This window comes from Dermacentor variabilis, chromosome 6 (assembly GCF_050947875.1).
Source record: "Dermacentor variabilis isolate Ectoservices chromosome 6, ASM5094787v1, whole genome shotgun sequence".
Lineage (NCBI taxonomy): Eukaryota > Metazoa > Arthropoda > Arachnida > Ixodida > Ixodidae > Dermacentor > Dermacentor variabilis.
Window position 1 is genome coordinate 122,700,815 of NC_134573.1, and position 12,592 is coordinate 122,713,406.

Consider the following 12,592-nt stretch of genomic DNA (forward strand, 5'->3'; position numbering starts at 1 on the left):
CCGTCCTATTAGAAGTGTTTCCGCCGATTGAAACAATGAATAAATAATGGATTGCGAAAACTGACATTCCAGAAAAAAGGTAAGCCTATAGCCCAGTAAAATGTCGAAACAGCCATGTCCACTCACTACTCTGGAAAACGTTGATTCGTGGCATATTCATCAATTTCCGTCCTATTAGAAGTGTTTCCGCAGATTCAGACGGTCAATAAATAATGGATTACGAAAATTAGCATTCCAGTAAAAAGGTAAGCCTTTAGCCCAGTAAAATGCCGAAGCAGCCATGTACACTCACTTCTCTGGAAAACGTTGGTTCGCGGCATATGCATCAATTTCCGTCCTATTAGAAGTGTTTCCGCCGATTGAAACAATGAATAAATAATGGATTGCGAAAACTGACATTCCAGAAAAAAGGTAAGCCTATAGCGCAGTAAAATGTCGAAACAGCCATGTCCACTCACTTCTCTGGAAAATGTTGATTCGCGGCATATGCATCAATTTCCGTCCTATTAGAAGTGTTTCCGCCGATTCAGACGATGAATAAATAATGGATTACGAAAATTAGCATTCCAGAAAAAAACGTAAGCCTATAGCCCAGTAAAATGTCGAAACAGCCATGTCCACTCACTTCTCTGGAAAACGTTGGTTCGCGGCATATGCATCAATTTCCGTCCTATTAGAAGTGTTTCCGCCGATTGAAACAATGAATAAATAATGGATTGCGAAAACTGACATTCCAGAAAAAAGGTAAGCCTATAGCGCAGTAAAATGTCGAAACAGCCATGTCCACTCACTTCTCTGGAAAATGTTGATTCGCGGCATATGCATCAATTTCCGTCCTATTAGAAGTGTTTCCGCAGATTCAGACGGTCAATAAATAATGGATTACGAAAATTAGCATTCCAGAAAAAAACGTAAGCCTATAGCCCAGTAAAATGTCGAAACAGCCATGTCCACTCACTTCTCTGGAAAACGTTGGTTCGCGGCATATGCATCAATTTCCGTCCTATTAGAAGTGTTTCCGCCGATTGAAACAATGAATAAATAATGGATTGCGAAAACTGACATTCCAGAAAAAAGGTAAGCCTATAGCCCAGTAAAATGTCGAAACAGCCATGTCCACTCACTACTCTGGAAAACGTTGATTCGTGGCATATTCATCAATTTCCGTCCTATTAGAAGTGTTTCCGCCGATTGAAACGATGAATAAATGATAGATGGCGAAAATTTACATTCAAGAAGAAAGGTAAGCCTATAGCCCAGTAAAATGTCGAAACAGCCATGTCCACTCACTTCTCTGGAAAATGTTGATTCGCGGCATATGCATCAATTTCCGTCCTATTAGAAGTGTTTCCGCAGATTCAGACGGTCAATAAATAATGGATTACGAAAATTAGCATTCCAGAAAAAAACGTAAGCCTATAGCCCAGTAAAATGTCGAAACAGCCATGTCCACTCACTTCTCTGGAAAACGTTGGTTCGCGGCATATGCATCAATTTCCGTCCTATTAGAAGTGTTTCCGCCGATTGAAACAATGAATAAATAATGGATTGCGAAAACTGACATTCCAGAAAAAAGGTAAGCCTATAGCGCAGTAAAATGTTGAAACAGCCATGTCCACTCACTTCTCTGGAAAACGTTGATTCGTGGCATATTCATCAATTTCCGTCCTATTAGAAGTGTTTCCGCCGATTCAGACGATGAATAAATAATGGATTACGAAAATTAGCATTCCAGAAAAAAACGTAAGTCAATAGCCCAGTAAAATGTCGAAACAGCCATGTCCACTCACTTCTCTGGAAAACGTTGGTTCGCGGCATATGCATCAATTTCCGTCCTATTAGAAGTGTTTCCGCCGATTGAAACAATGAATAAATAATGCATTCCGAAAACTGACATCCCAGAAAAAAGGTAAGCCTATAGCCCAGTAAAATGTCGAAACAGCCATGTCCACTCACTACTCTGGAAAACGTTGATTCGCGGCATATGCATCAATTTCCGTCCTATTAGAAGTGTTTCCGCAGATTCAGACGGTCAATAAATAATGGATTACGAAAATTAGCATTCCAGAAAAAAACGTAAGCCTATAGCCCAGTAAAATGTCGAAACAGCCATGTCCACTCACTTCTCTGGAAAACGTTGGTTCGCGGCATATGCATCAATTTCCGTCCTATTAGAAGTGTTTCCGCCGATTGAAACAATGAATAAATAATGGATTGCGAAAACTGACATTCCAGAAAAAAGGTAAGCCTATAGCGCAGTAAAATGTTGAAACAGCCATGTCCACTCACTTCTCTGGAAAACGTTGATTCGTGGCATATTCATCAATTTCCGTCCTATTAGAAGTGTTTCCGCCGATTCAGACGATGAATAAATAATGGCTTACGAAAATTAGCATTCCAGAAAAAAACGTAAGCCTATAGCCCAGTAAAATGTCGAAACAGCCATGTCCACTCACTTCTCTGGAAAACGTTGGTTCGCGGCATATGCATCAATTTCCGTCCTATTAGAAGTGTTTCCGCCGATTGAAACAATGAATAAATAATGGATTGCGAAAACTGACATTCCAGAAAAAAGGTAAGCCTATAGCGCAGTAAAATGTTGAAACAGCCATGTCCACTCACTTCTCTGGAAAACGTTGATTCGTGGCATATTCATCAATTTCCGTCCTATTAGAAGTGTTTCCGCCGATTCAGACGATGAATAAATAATGGATTACGAAAATTAGCATTCCAGAAAAAAACGTAAGCCTATAGCCCAGTAAAATGTCGAAACAGCCATGTCCACTCACTTCTCTGGAAAACGTTGGCTCGCGGCATATGCATCAATTTCCGTCCTATTAGAAGTGTTTCCGCCGATTGAAACAATGAAAAAAATAATGGATTGCGAAAACTGACATTCCAGAAAAAAGGTAAGCCTATAGCGCAGTAAAATGTCGAAACAGCCATGTCCACTCAATTCTCTGGAAAATGTTGATTCGCGGCATATGCATCAATTTCCGTCCTATTAGAAGTGTTTCCGCAGATTCAGACGGTCAATAAATAATGGATTACGAAAATTAGCATTCCAGAAAAAAACGTAAGCCTATAGCCCAGTAAAATGTCGAAACAGCCATGTCCACTCACTTCTCTGGAAAACGTTGGTTCGCGGCATATGCATCAATTTCCGTCCTATTAGAAGTGTTTCCGCAGATTCAGACGGTCAATAAATAATGGATTACGAAAATTAGCATTCTAGAAAAAAACGTAAGCCTATAGCCCAGTAAAATGTCGAAACAGCCATGTCCACTCACTTCTCTGGAAAACGTTGATTCGTGGCATATGCATCAATTTCCGTCCTATTAAAAGTGTTTCCGCCGATTCAGACGATCAATAAATAATGGATTGCCAAAATTGACATTCCAGAAAAAAGGGAAGCCTATAGCCCAGTAAAATGCCGAAACAGTCATGTCCACTCACTTCTCTGGAAAACGTTGATTCGTGGCATATGCATAAATTTCCGTCCAATTAGAAGTGTTTCCGCCGATTGAAACGATGAATAAATGATAGATGGCGAAAATATACATTCCAGAAGAAAGGTAAGCCTATAGCCGAGTAAAATGCCGAAACAGGCATGTCCACTCACTTCTCTTGAAAACGTACATTCGTTTCGTATGCATCAATTTCCGTCCAATTAAAAGTGTTTTCGCCGATTCAGGCGATGAATAAATAATGGATTGCGAAAATTGGCATTCCTGAAAAAACGTAAGCCTATTGCCCAGTACAATGTCGAAACAGCCATGTCCACTCACTTCTCTGGAAAACCATCAGTTTTGGTCCTATTTGAAGTGTTTCTGCCGATTCAAACAATGAATAAATTAAATGCGAAAATTTGCATTCCAGAAAAAAGGTAAGCCAGTAGCCCAGTAAAGTGTCGCAACAGCCATGTCCACTCACTTCTCTTGAAAACGTCGATTCGTGGCATATGTATCATTTTCCGTCCTATCAGAATTGTTTCCGCCAATTGAAACGACGAATAAATAGCGGATTGCGAAAATTGAATTTCTGAAAAAACGTAAGCCCATAGCCCAGTAAAATATCGAAACAGCCATGTCCACTCACTTCTCTGGAAAACGTTGATTCGTGGCATACGCATCAATTTCCGTCCTATTAGAAGTGTTTCCGCAGATTCAGATGATCAATAAATAATGGATTACGAAAATTAGCATTCCAGAAAAAAACGTAAGCCTATAGCCCAGTAAAATGTCGAAACACCCATGTCCACTCACTTCTCTGGAAAACGTTGATTCGTGGCATATGCAAAGATTTCCGTCCTAATATTAGTGTTTCCGCCGATTCAAACGATCAATAAATAATGGATTACGAAAATAGGCATTCCAGAAAAAAGGTAAGCCTATAGCCGAGTAAAATGCCGAAACAGCCATGTCCACTCACTTCTCTGGAAAACGTTGATTCGTGGCATATGCATCAATTTCTGTCATATTAGAAGTGTTTCCGCCGAATCAGACGATGAATAAATGATGGATTGCGAAAATAAACATTCGTGAAAAAAAACGTAAGCCTATAGCCCAGTAAAATGTCGAAACAGCCATGTCCACTCAGTTCTCTGGGACACGTTGATTCGTGGCATACGCGTCCATTTCCGTCCCATTAGAAGTGCTTCCGCCGATTGAAACGACGAATAAATAGCGGATTGCGAACATTGACATTCCTGAAAAAAGGTAAGATTATAGCCCAGTAAAATATCGAAACAGCCATGTCCACTAACTTGTCTGGAAAACGTTTATTCCTGGCATATTCATCAATCTCTGTCCTATTAGAAGTGTTCCGCCGATTGAAACGATGAACAATCATTGAATTAGGAAAATTGACATTCCAAAAAAAATGTAAGCCTATAGCCCAGTAAAATGTCGAAAGTGCCATGTCCACTCACTACTCTGGAAAACGTTGATTCGTGGAATATGCATCAATATCCGTCCTATTAGAAGTGTTTCCGCCTATTCAAACGATGAATAAATAATGGATTGCGAAAATTGACATTCCAGAAAAAAGGTAAGCCTATAGCCCAGTAAAATGTCGAAACAGCCATGTCCACTCACTTCTCAGGAAAAGCATCAATTTTGGTCCTATTAGAAGTGTTTCTGCCGATTCAAACGATGAATAAATTAAATGCGAAAATTTGCATTCCATAAAAAAGGTAAGCCTATAGCCCAGTAAAGTGTCGAAACAGCCATGTCCACTCACTTCTCTTGAAAACGTTCATTCGTTTCGTATGCATCAATTTCCGTCCAATTAAAAGTGTTTCCGCCGATTCAGGCGATGAATAAATAATGGATTGCGAAAATTGGCATTCCTGAAAAAACGTAATGTCGAAACAGCCATGTCCACTCACTTCTCTGAAAAACCATCAGTTTTGGTCCTATTTGAAGTGTTTCTGCCGATTCAAACAATGAATAAATTAAATGCGAAAATTTTCATTCCAGAAAAAAGGTAAGCCTATAGCCCAGTAAAGTGTCGCAACAGCCATGTCCACTCACTTCTCTTGAAAACGTCAATTCGTGGCATATGTATCATTTTCCGTCCTATCAGAAGTGTTTCCGCAGATTCAGATGATCAATAAATAATGGATTACGAAAATTAGCATTCCAGAAAAAAACGTAAGCCTACAGCCCAGTAAAATGTCGAAACACCCATATCCACTCACTTCTCTGGAAAACGTTGATTCGTGGCATATGCATCGATTTCCGTCATATTAGTAGTGTTTCCGCCGATTCAAACGATCAATAAATAATAGATTACGAAAATAGGCATTCCAGAAAAAACGTAAGCCTATAGCCCAGTAAAATGTCGAAACAGCCATGTCCACTCACATCTCTGGAAAGCCATCAATTTCTGTGCTATTAGAAGTGTTTTCGCCGATTGAAACGATGAATAAATAATGGATTGCGAAAATTGACATTCCAGAAAAAAGGTAAGCCTATAGCCGAGTAAAATGCCGAAACAGCCATGTCCACTCACTTCTCTTGAAAACCTCGATTCGTGGCATATGTATCAATTTCCGTCCTATCAGAAGTGTTTCCGCCGATTGAAACGACGAGTAAATAGCGGATTGCGAAAATTGACATTTCTGAAAAAAGGTAAGCCTATAGCGCAGTAAAATGTTGAAACAGCCATGTCCACTCACTTCTCTGGAAAACGTTGATTCGTGGCATATGCATCAATTTCCGTCCTATTAGAATTGTTTCCGCCGTTTCAGACCATGAATAAATAATGGATTGCAAAAATTGGCATTCCAGAAAAAACGTAAGCCTATTCCCCAGTAAAATATCGAAACAGCCATGTCCACTCACTTCTCTGGAAAACGTTGATTCGTGGAATATGCATCAATTTCCGTCCTATTAGAAGTGTTTCCGCAGATTCAGATGATCAATAAATAGTGCATTACGAAAATTGGCATTCCAGGAAAAAACGTAAGCCTATAGCCCAGTAAAATGTCGAAACACCCATGTCCACTAACTTCTTTGGAAAACGTTGATTCGTGGCATATGCATCAATTTCCGTCCTAATAGAAGTGTTTCCGCCGATTCAGGCGATGAATAAATAATGGATTGCGAAATTAGGCATTCCAGAAAAAACGTAAGCCTAGAGCCCAGTAAGATGTCGAAACAGCCATGTCCACTCACATCTCTGGAAAGCCATCAATTTCCGTCCTAGCAGAAGTGTTTCCGCCGATTGAAACGACGAGTAAATAGCGGATTGCGAAAATCGACATTGCAGAAAAAAGGTAAGCCTATAGCCCAGTAAAATGTCGAAACAGCCATGTCCACTCACTACTCTGGAAAGCGTTGATTTGTGGCGTATTCATCAATTTCCGTCCTATTAGAAGTGTTTCCGCCGATAGAAACGATGAATAAATGATAGATGGCGAAAATTTACATTCCAGAAGAAAAGAAAGCCTATAGCCCACTAAAATGTCGAAACAGGCATGTCCACTCACTTCTCTTGAAAACGTTCATTCGTGTCGTATGCATCAATCTCCGTCCTATTAGAAGTGTTTCCGCCGATTGAAACGATGAATTAATAATGGATTGCGAAAATTTACATTCCAGAAGAAAGGTAAGCCTATAGCCCAGTAAAGTGTCGAAACAGCCATGTCCACTCACTTCTCCTGAAAACGTCGATTCGTGGCATATGTATCAATTTTCGTCCTATCAGAAGTGGTTCCGCCGATTGAAACGACGAGTAAATAGCGGATTGCGAAAATTGACATTTATGAAAAAAGGTAAGCCTATAGCCCAGTAAAATGTTGAAACAGCCATGTCCACTCACTTCTCTGGAAAACGTTGATTCGTGGCATATGCATCAATTTTCGTCCTATTAGAATTGTTTCCGCCCTTTCAGACGATCAATAAATAATGGATTACGAAAATTGGCATTTCAGAAAAAAACGTAAGCCTATTGCCCAGTAAAATGTCGAAACACCTATGTCCACTCACATCTCTGGAAAGCCATCAATTTCTGTCCTATTAGAAGTGTTTTCGCCGATTTAAACGATGAATAAATAATGGATTGCGAAAATCGACATTGCAGAAAAAAGGTAAGCCTATAGCCCAGTAAAATGCCGAAACAGCCATGTCCACTCACTTCTCTGGAAAACGTTGATTCGTATCATATGCATCAATTTCTGTCCTATTAGAAGTGTTTCCGCCGAATCAGACGATGAATAAATGATGGATTGCGAAAATTTACATTCCTGAACAAAGGTAAGCCTATAGCCCAGTAAAATGTCGAAACAGCCATGTCCACTCAGTTCTCTAGAAAACGTTGATTCGTGGCATACGCATCCATTTCCGTCCTATTAGAAATGCTTCCGCCGATTGAAACGACGAATAAATAGCGGATTGCGAAAATTGACATTCCTGAAAAAAGGTAAGATTATAGCCCAGTAAAATATCGAAACAGCCATGTCCACTAACTTCTCTGGAAAACGTCTATTCCTGGCATATTCATCAATCTCTGTCCTATTAGAAGTTTTCCGCCAATTCAATGGATGAATAAAAAATGGATTGCGAAAATTGACATTCCATAAAAAAGGTAAGCCTATAGCCCAGTAAAATTCCGAAACAGCCATGTCCACTCACTTCTCTGGAAAACGTTGATTCGTGGCACATGCATCAATTTCATTCCTATTAGAAGTGTTTCCGCCGAATCAGACGATGACTAAATGATGGATTGCGAAAATTTACATTCCTGAACAAAGGTAAGCGTATAGCCCAGTAAAATGTCGAAACAGCCACGTCTACTCAGTTCTCTGGAAAACGTTGATTCGTGGCATACGCATCCATTTCCGTCCTATTAGAAGTGTTTCCGCAGATTCAGACGATCAATAAATAATGGATTACGAAAATTAGCATTCCAGAAAAAACGTAAGCCCAGTAAAATGACGAAACAGCCATGTCCACTCACATCTCTGGAAAGCCATCAATTTTTGTCCTAATAGAAGTGTTTCCGCCGATTGAAACGATGAATAAACATTGGATTGGGAAAATTGACATTCCAAAAAAATGGTAAGCCTATAGCCCAGTATAATGTCGAAACAGCCATGTCCACTCACTTCTCTGGAAAACTTTGATTCGCGGCATATGCATCGATTCCTGTCCTATTAGAAGTGTTTCCGCCGATTCAAACGATGAATAAATGATAGATGGCGAAAATTTACATTCCAGAAGAAAGGTAAGCCTATAACCCAGTAAAATGTCGAAACAGGCATGTCCACTCACTTCTCTTGAAAACGTTCATTCGTGGCATATGCATCAATCTGCGTCATATTAGGAGTGTTTCCGCCGATTGAAACGATGAATAAATAATGGATTGCGAAAATTTACATTCCAGAAGAAAGGTAAGCCTATAACCCAGTAAAATGCCAAAACAGCCATGTCCACTCACTTCTCTGGAAAACTTTAATTCGTGGCATATGCATCAATTTCCGTCCAATTAGAAGGGTTCCCGCCGATTCAGGCGATGAATAAATAATGCATAGCGAAAATTGGCATTCTTGAAAAAACGTAAGCCTATAGCCCAGTACAATGTCGAAACAGCCATGTCCACTCACTTCTCTGGAAAACCATCAATTTTGGTCCTATTAGCAGTGTTTCTGCCGATTCAAACGATGAATAAATTGAATGCGAAAATTTGCATTCCAGAAAAAGGTAAGCCTATAGCCCAGTAAAGTGTCAAAACAGCCATGTCCCCTCACTTCTCTTGAAAACGTCGATTCGTGGCGTATGTATCAATTTCCGTCCTATTAGACGTGTTTCCGCCGATGGAAACGATGAATAAATAATGGATTGCGAAAATTGGCATTCCAGAAAAAACTTAAGCCTATAGCCCAGTAAGATGTCGAAACAGCCATGTCCACACACATCTCTGGAAAACCTTCAATTTCTGCCCTATTAGAAGTGTTTCCGCCGATTCAAACAATGAATAAATAATTGCGAAAATTTGCATTCCAGAAACAAAGGTAAGCCTATAGCCCAGTAAAATGTCGAAACAGCTGTCCACTCTCTTCCCTGGAAAACCTTGACTCGTGGCATACGCATCCATTTCCGTCCTATTAGAAGTGCTTCCGCCGATTGAAACGACGAATAAATAGCGGATTGCGAAAATTGACATTCCTGAAAAGAGGTAAGATTATAGCCCAGTAAAATATCGAAACAGCCATGTCCACTAATTTCTCTGGAAAACGTTTATTCCTGGCATATTCATCAATCTCTGTCCTATAAGAATTGTTTCCGCCGATTGAAACGATGAATAAACATACGATTGGGAAAATTGACATTCCAAAAAAAAAGGTAAGCCTATAGCCCAGTATAATGTCGAAACAGCCACGTCCACTCACTTCTCTGCAAAACGTTGATTCGTGGCATATGCATCAATTTCCGTCCAATTAGAAGGGTTTCCGCCGATTCAGGCGATGAATAAATAATGCATTGCGAAAATTGGCATTCTTGAAAAAACGTAAGGCCCAGTACAATGTCGAAGCAGCCATGTCCACTCACTTCTCTGGAAAACCATCAATTTCGGTACTATTAGAAGTGTTTCCGCCGATTGAAACGACGAATAAATAGCGGATTGCGAAAATTGACATTCCTGAATAAAGGTAAGATTATAGCCCAGTAAAATATCGAAACAGCCATGTCCACTAACTTCTCTGGAAAACGTTTAATCCTGGCATATTCATCAATCTCTGTCCTATAAGAAGTGTTTCCGCCGATTGAAACAATGAATAAACATAGGATTGGGAAAATTGACATTCCAAAAAAAGGTAAGCCTATAGCCCACTATAATTTCGAAACATCCATCTCCACGCACTTCTCTCGAAAACGTTGATTCGTGGCTTACGCATCCATTTCCGTGCTATTAGAAGTGCTTCCTCCGATTGAATCGACGAATAAATAGCGGATTGCGAAAATTGACATTCCTGAAAAAAGGTAAGATTATAGCCCGTCCTTTTAGAAGTGTTTCCGCCGATTCAAACGATGAATAAATGAATTGCGAGAATTTGCTTTCCAGAAAAAAGGTAAGCCTATAGCCCAGTAACTTGTCGAAACAGCCATGTCCACTCACTCCTCTAAAAAACGTTGATTCGCGGCATATGCATCAATTTCCGTCCTATTAGAAGTGTTTCCGCCGATTCAGACGATGAATAAATAATGGACTGAGAAAATTCGCATTCCTGAAAAAAAGGTAAGCCTATAGACCAGTAAAATGTCGAAACAGCCATGTCCACTCACTACTCTGGAAAACCATCAATTTCTGTCCTATTAGAAGTGTTTTCGCCGATTGAAACGATGAATAAATAATGGATTGCGAAAATTGACATTCTAGAAATAAGGTAAGCCTATAGCCTAGTAAAATGCCGAAACTGCCATGTCCACTCACTTCTCTGGAAAACGTTGATTCGTGGCATATGCATCAATTTCCGTCCTATTAGAATTGTTTCCGCCGAATCAGACGATGAATAAATGATGGATTGCGAAAATTTACATCCCTGAAAAAAGGTAAGCCTATAGCCCAGTAAAATGTCGAAACAGCCATGTCCACTCACTTCTCTGGAAAATGTTGATTCGTGGCATACGCATCCATTTCCGTCCTATTAGAAGTGCTTCCGCCGATTGAAACGACGAATAAACAGCGGATTGCGAAAATTGACATTCCAAAAAAAAGGTGAGCCGACAGCCGAGTATAATGTCGAAACAGCCATGTCCAGTCACTGCTCTGGAAAACGTTGATTCGTGGCATATGCATCAATTTCCGTCCTATTAGAAGTGTTTCTGCCGATTCAGACGATCAATAAATAATGCATTGCGAAAATTGGCATTCCAGAATAAACGTAAGCCTATAGCCCAGTAAAATGTCGAAACATCCATGTCCACTCACTTCTCTGGAAAACATTGATTCGTGGCATATGCATCAATTTCCGTCCTATTAGAAGTGTTTCCGCCGATTCAGACGACCAATAATTAATGGATTGTGCAAATTGGCATTCCAGAAAAAACGTAAGCCTAAAGCCCAGTCAAATGTCGAAACACCCATGTCCACTCACTTCCTTGGAGAACGTTGATTCGTGGCAAATGCATCAATCTCCATCCTATTAGAAGTGTTTTCGCCGATTGAAACGATGAATAAATAATGGATTGCGAAAATTGACATTCTAGAAAAAAGGTAAGCCTATAGCCCAGTAAAATGCCGAAACAGCCATGTCCACTCACTTCTCTGCAAAACGTTGATTCGTGGCATATGCATCAATTTCCGTCCTATTAGAAGTGTTTCCGCCGATTCAGACGATCCAGAAAAAATGGATCGCAAAAATTGGCATTCCAGGAAAAACGTAAGCCTATAGCCCGGTAAGATGTCGAAACAGCCATGTCCACTCACTACTCTGGAAAACATTGATTCGTGGCATATTCATCAGTTTCCGTCCTAGTAGAAGTGTTTCCGCCGATTGAAACGATGAATAAATGATAGATGGCGAAAATTTTCATACCAGAAGAAAGGTAAGCCTATAGCCTAGTAAAATGTCGAAACAGCCATGTCCACTCACTTCTCTGGAAAACGTTGATTCGTGGCATATGCATCGATTTCGGTCCTATTAGTAGTGTTTCCGCCTATTCAGACGATCAATAAATAAGGAATTACGAAAATTGGCATTCCAGAAAAAACGTAAGCCTATAGCCCATTAAAATGCCGAAACAGCCATGTCCACTCACTTCTCTGGAAAACGTTGATTCGTGGCATATGCATCAATTTCCGTCCTATTAGAAGTGTTTCCGCCGATTCAGGCGATGAATAAATAATGGATTGCGAAAATTGGCATTCCAGAAAAAACGTAAGCCCAGTAAAATGACGAAACAGCCATGTCCACTCACATCTCTGGGAAGCCATCAATTTCTGTCCTAATAGAAGTGTTTCCGCCGATTGAAACGATGAATAAACATTGGATTGGGAAAATTGACATTCCAAAAAAATGGTAAGCCTATAGCCCAGTATAATGTCGAAACAGCCATGTCCACTCACTTCTCTGGAAAACTTTGAT